Source organism: Arachis stenosperma, chromosome 6 (genome assembly GCF_014773155.1).
Source record: "Arachis stenosperma cultivar V10309 chromosome 6, arast.V10309.gnm1.PFL2, whole genome shotgun sequence".
Lineage (NCBI taxonomy): Eukaryota > Viridiplantae > Streptophyta > Magnoliopsida > Fabales > Fabaceae > Arachis > Arachis stenosperma.
The window spans coordinates 34,403,339-34,409,525 of record NC_080382.1 but is presented as its reverse complement, the minus strand read 5'-3'; the positions used below and the strand labels follow the sequence as shown (position 1 = coordinate 34,409,525).

General features: G+C 37.1%; 1 non-coding gene across 1 annotated transcript; it reads left to right on the top strand.

Annotated features, from left to right (window-relative positions):
- Positions 1–442: 442 nt before the first annotated feature.
- LOC130937877 (small nucleolar RNA R71) lies at positions 443–550 on the top strand. Its single transcript, XR_009069070.1, has one exon. It is a non-coding gene; the product is annotated as a small nucleolar RNA R71 (small nucleolar RNA).
- Positions 551–6,187: the final 5,637 nt, after the last annotated feature.

Genomic DNA, 6,187 nt, shown 5'->3' with positions numbered 1-6,187 from the left:
AGAAATTTGAGTGATTTCTCCATGAAGAATTATAGGTGTTTCCATAGGGTTCTCCTAGGTAATTCACCTCTTCCATTGAAGGGTTCTCAGGATCATAAGCTTCTTCCTCAGATGAAGCATCCTTAGTACTGCCAGGTGCATTTTGCATTCCAGACAGACTTTGAGAAATCAAATTGACTTGTTGAGTCAATATCTTGTTCTGAGCCAGTATGGCATTCAGAGTATCAATCTCAAGAACTCCTTTCTTCTGACTTGTCCCATTGTTCACAGGATTCCTTTCAGAAGTGTACATGAATTGGTTATTTGCAACCATTTCAATTAGCTCTTGAGCTTCTGTAGGCGTCTTCTTCAAATGAAGAGATCCTCCAGCAGAGCTATCCAAAGACATCTTGGATAGTTCAGAGAGACCATCATAGAAAATACCTATGATGCTCCATTCAGAAAGCATGTCTGAAGGACATTTTCTGATTAATTGTTTGTATCTTTCCCAAGCTTCATAAAGGGATTCTCCATCCTTCTGTCTGAAGGTTTGGACTTCCACTCTAAGCTTACTCAATTTTTGAGGTGGAAAGAACTTTGCCAAGAAGGCATTGACTAGCTTTTCCCAAGAGTCCAGGCTTTCTTTAGGTTGAGAGTCCAACCATATTCTAGCTCTGTCTCTTACAGCAAAAGGGAATAGCATCAGTCTGTAGACCTCAGGGTCGTCCCCATTAGTCTTGACTGTGTCACAGATTTGCAAGAATTCAGCTAAGAACTGATGAGGATCTTCCAGTGGAAGTCCATGGAACTTGCAATTCTGTTGCATTAGAGAAACTAATTGAGGCTTAAGCTCAAAGTTGTTTGCTCCAATGGCAGGGATAGAGATGCTTTTCCCATAGAAGTCGGGAGTAGGTGCAGTAAAGTCACCCATCACCTTCCTTGCATTGTTGGCACTGTTGTTGTTTTCGGCTGCCATGTCTTCTTCTTCTTTGAAGAATTCGGTTAGGTCCTCTACAGAGAGTTGTGCCTTAGCTTCTCTTAGCTTTCGCTTCAAGGTCCTTTCAGGTTCAGGGTCAGCTTTAACAAGAATGCCTTTGTCTTTGTTCCTGCTCATATGAAAGAGAAGAGAACAAGAAAATATGGAATCCTCTATGTCACAGTATAGAGATTCCTTGAGGTGTCAGAGGAAAAGAAAAATAGAAGGCAGAAGAAGAAAATTCAAACTTATCAAAGAAGATGGAGTTCGAATTTTGCATTAAGGGATAGTGTTAGTCCAAAAATAGAAGGATGTGAGAAGAAGGGAAGTAATTTTCGAAAATTAAGTAAAAGATTTTAAAAACATTTTGAAAAATACTAATTAATTTTCGAAAACCAAGAGTGGGAAAGAGATCAAGTGATTTTTGAAAAAGATTTTGAAATTAGAAATTAAAAAAAAAAGATTTGATTGAAAACTTATTTTGAAAAAGATGTGATTAAAAAGATATGAATTGAAAACAATTTTAAAAGATATGATTTGAAAACAATTTGAAAAGATATGATTTTAAAAATTAATGACTTGCCTAACAAGAAAAGATATGATTCAAACATAAAACCTTCCTCAACAGAAAAGGCAAAAAATGTTCAATCAAATCATTAATTGTTAGTAAGTATCTTTGAAAAAGGAAAGAAATTGATTTTGAAAACATTTGATTGAAAAGATATGATTTGAAAAAGATTTGATTTTGAAAAACTTTGAAAACTTGAAAAAAAATTGATTTTGAAAACAAAATCCTCCCCCTTGTGCCATCCTGGCGTTAAATGCCCAGAATGGTGCACATTCTGGCGTTTAACGCCTAAACTACTACCCTTTTGGGCGTTAAACGCCCGGCCAGGCACTCTGGCTGGCGTTTAAACGCCAGTCTGTCTTCTTCACTGGGCATTTTTTTGAATGCCCAGCTTTTTCTGTATAATTCCTCTGCTGTATGTTCTGAATCTTCAATTCTCTGTATTATTGACTTGAAAAGACACAAATTAAAAATATTTTTGGATTTTTAATAATAAAAAATGCAACTAAAATCAAATAACAATGCATGCAAGACACCAAACTTAGCAGTTTGTATACTATTGACACTAACAAAATGAGAATGCATATGAGAAACATCAAAACGCTCAAGTCAATAGAATTCAAAGATCAAAACAAGGATATCATCAAGAACAACTTGAAGATTAATGAAGACACATGCATGAATGCAATAAGAACAGAAACATGCAATTGACACTAAACTTAAGATGAGACTCTAGACTCAAACAAGAAATATTTTTGGATTTTATGATTTTGTAATTTTTTTTTTGTGCTTTTTCGAAAATTTAAGTGAAAAAGGAAATAAAGGTATCAAAATTCTTAATGAGAATTCCAGGAATCATGCAATGTTAGTCTAAAGCTTTAGTCTAAAGGAATTAGACATAGCTAGCCAAGCTTCAGCAGGACATTGCATTCAAGAGCTAAATTGATAAGAATCAATCAGCTTTGGTGATGATAGGAACATCACCTTGAAACACTAGAATTCATTCTTAAGAACTCTGAAGAAAAATAATACCTAATCTAAGCAACAAGATGAACCGTCAGTTGTCCATACACAAACAATCCCCGGCAACGGCGCCAAAAACTTGGTGCACGAAATTGTGATCACTACAACTTCGCACAACTAACCAGCAAGTGCACTGGGTCGTCCAAGTAATACCTTACGTGAGTAAGGGTCGATCCCACGGAGATTGTTGGTATGAAGCAAGCTATGGTCACCTTGTAAATCTCAGTCAGGCAGACTCAAATGGGTATAGTGGTAAACGAATAAAGCAATAAGATAAAGATAGAGATACTTATGCATATCATTGGTGGGAGCTTCAGATAAGCGTATGAAGATGCCTTCCCTTCCGTCTCTCTGCTTTCCTACTGCCTTCATCCAATCCTTCTTACTCCTTTCCATGGCAAGCTCGTGTAGGGTTTCACCGTTGTCAATGGCTACCTCCCATCCTCTCAGTGAAAATATGTCCCTGATGCTCTGTCACAGCATAGGCTAATCATCTGTCGGTTCTCAATCAGGCCGGAATAGAATCCAGTGATTCTTTTGCGTCTGTCACTAACGCCCCGCCCTCAGGAGTTTGAAGCACGTCACAGTCATTCAATCATTGAATCCTACTCAGAATACCACAGACAAGGTTTAGACCTTCCGGATTCTCTTGAATGCCGCCATCAGGTCCTGCCTATACCACGAAGATTCCGATTAAAGAATCCAAGAGATATTCACTAGAGCCTTGGTTGCTTGTAGAACAAAAGTGGTTGTCAGTCACCTTGTTCATGAGTGAGAATGATGATGAGTGTCACAGATCATCACATTCATCAAGTTGAAGAACAAGTGATATCTTAGAATAAGAACAAGCGGAATTGAATGGAAGAACAATAGTAATTGCATTAATACTCGAGGTACAGCAGAGCTCCACACCTTAATCTATGGTGTGTAGAAACTCCACCGTTGAAAATACATAAGAACAAGGTCTAGGCATGGCTGTGAGGCCAGCCTCCCAAATGATCTAAGAACTAGATGTCCAAAGATGAAAAATACAATAGTAAAAGGTCCTACTTATAGGGAACTAGTAGCTTAAGAATTACAAAGATGAGTAAATGACATAAAAATCCACTTCCGGGCCCACTTGGTGTGTGCTTGGGCTGAGCAATGAAGCATTTTTCGTGTAGAGACTCTTCTTGGAGTTAAACGCCAGCTTTTATGCCAGTTTGGGCGTTTAACTCCCATTTAGGTGCCAGTTCCGGCGTTTAACGCTAGAATTTCTTGAGGTGACTTTGAACGCCGGTTTGGGCCATCAAATCTTGGGCAAAGTATGGACTATCATATATTGCTGGAAAGCCCAGGATGTCTACTTTCCAACGCCGTTGAGAGCGCGTCAATTGGGCTTCTGTAGCTCCAGAAAATCCACTTCGAGTGCAGGGAGGTCAGAATCCAACAGCATCTGCAGTCCTTTTGAGTCTCTGAATCAGATTTTTGCTCAGATCCCTCAATTTCAGCCAGAAAATACCTGAAATCACAGAAAAACACACAAACTCATAGTAAAGTCCAGAAAAGTGAATTTTAACTAAAAACTAATAAAAATATAATAAAAACTAACTAAATCCTACTAAAAACATACTAAAAACAATGCCAAAAAGCATACAAATTATCCGCTCATCACTCACGCTATTTTATTCGATTTATCTACACTAAAAAATAAATGTTCAAATAACCTTCAACAGTTATAACCTATAGATTATACAATTTTTTATTTTTCTATATTTTTTAGGAAAATTATTCTTATGCGGATGTGTAGCTACATAATAATTAAAATAGCGTAGCTTAATCCATTTAACAACTTAAAAGTGGGAGTTTAACCAAACTTTTTGCAACAAATACCGAAGAATATTACCAACGACTTCTCTTGAATACTCAAAAAGGATGTATGAGTTTGTGAGATATAAGAACAGTAAAAGGAACAATTTATGCTACGTGTAGAGATGCATGCTTCGCCCTTGGACTCTTACAAAATGACAAATAATTCATTGATGCAATTAAGGAAGCAAGCTCATGGGTCTCAGGATCATATGTTAGGAGGTTATTTGTCATTCTATTAACATTCAACAATATCTCAAGGCCAGAACATGTTTGGGATAGATGTTGGTATCAACTCTCAGATGATATTTTGTATTGACAGAGAGCCATGTTGAACATGAGGGGTGAGTTTTTATTAATTATAATGATAAAAGTTCTTCCTTATTAATCATTTTTAGTTTGATTGAATTTTTACAGTATCGTATAATATGTAGAGTTAACAATGTTAGATAATGAGATTAAGCAGTTGTGCTTAATGGATATAGACAAGATCTTACATTTCTATGGTAAAACCTTCAAAGACTATCCTCATATACCTTTAACAACTGAAGTTGATAGTTCTTTGTTAACCGAAAGGGTTATTAAGGAAGAGCTAAACTTTAACAGGGATGATTTAAAGAAAAATGCCTTAGACATGTTAGCTATTGCAACACCTGAGCAGAGATATACATTCGATAAAATTGTTACAGCTGTGTATTATGATGAAATGGGGTTTTTCTTTGTGTATGGTCATGGGGGTATTGGAAAAACATTTCTCTGAAACCTTACGTCTACTGAGATTCGCTCAAGGGGTGATATAGTTTTAAACATTGCTTCGAGTGGTATTGCATCTTTACTTCTTCCCAATGGAAGAATGGCACACTCAAAGTTCAAAATATCACTGAATATAACTGAGGATTCTGTATGTAACATCAAACCTGATTCCCCTCAAGCAATGTTACTATTGAAAGCAAAACTTATAATTTGGGAGGAGGCTCCAATGGTTAGCAGGTACTGCTATGAAGCACTTGATAAATGCTTGGGTGATATCATGAGGTGTTCTCCAACATATAGCAAAGATTTGCCCTTTGGAGGAAAAGTGGTTGTACTAGGTGGAGACTTTAGACAAATTCTTTCTGTCATTCCACGAGGATCGAGACAAGATATCGTTCATTCAACCGTGAATTCGTCTTACCTTTGGAAGTTTTGTTAGGTGCTCAAACTAACAAAAAACATGAGACTTTCTGTAGGGACGACTGCTTCAGATTAAGATGAGACAGAACAATTTGGTGAGTGGTTATTGAAAGTTGGTGATGGTCTAATAGGTGACAATATGGATGGTGAATATGATATATGTCTTCCAGGAGATATTGTTATTCCTTCTTCGGATCAGGCATTTGATGAGTTTGTTCATTTTTCTTATCCAAATATTTTGGAAAACATGTCCTCAAAGGATTTTTTCAAAGCAAGAACTATATTGGCTCCTAGTGCACGAAATTGCAATCACACTTGCAATTTCACACAACTAACCAGCAAGTGCACTGGGTCGTCCAAGTAATACCTTACGTGAGTAAGGGTCGATTCCACGGAGATTGTCGGCTTGAAGCAAGCTATGGTTACCTTGTAACTCTTAGTCAGGAGATTATCAATGAAAAGGGTTTTGTGTGCAATAAAATAAAAGAGCATGAAATAAAAGGTACTTGTGATTCAATAATGGAGAACATGTTGGAGTTTTGGAGATGCTCTGTCATTTGAATCTCTGCTTTCCTACTGTCTTCTTCTTCACGCACGCAAGGCTCCTTCCAGGGCAAACT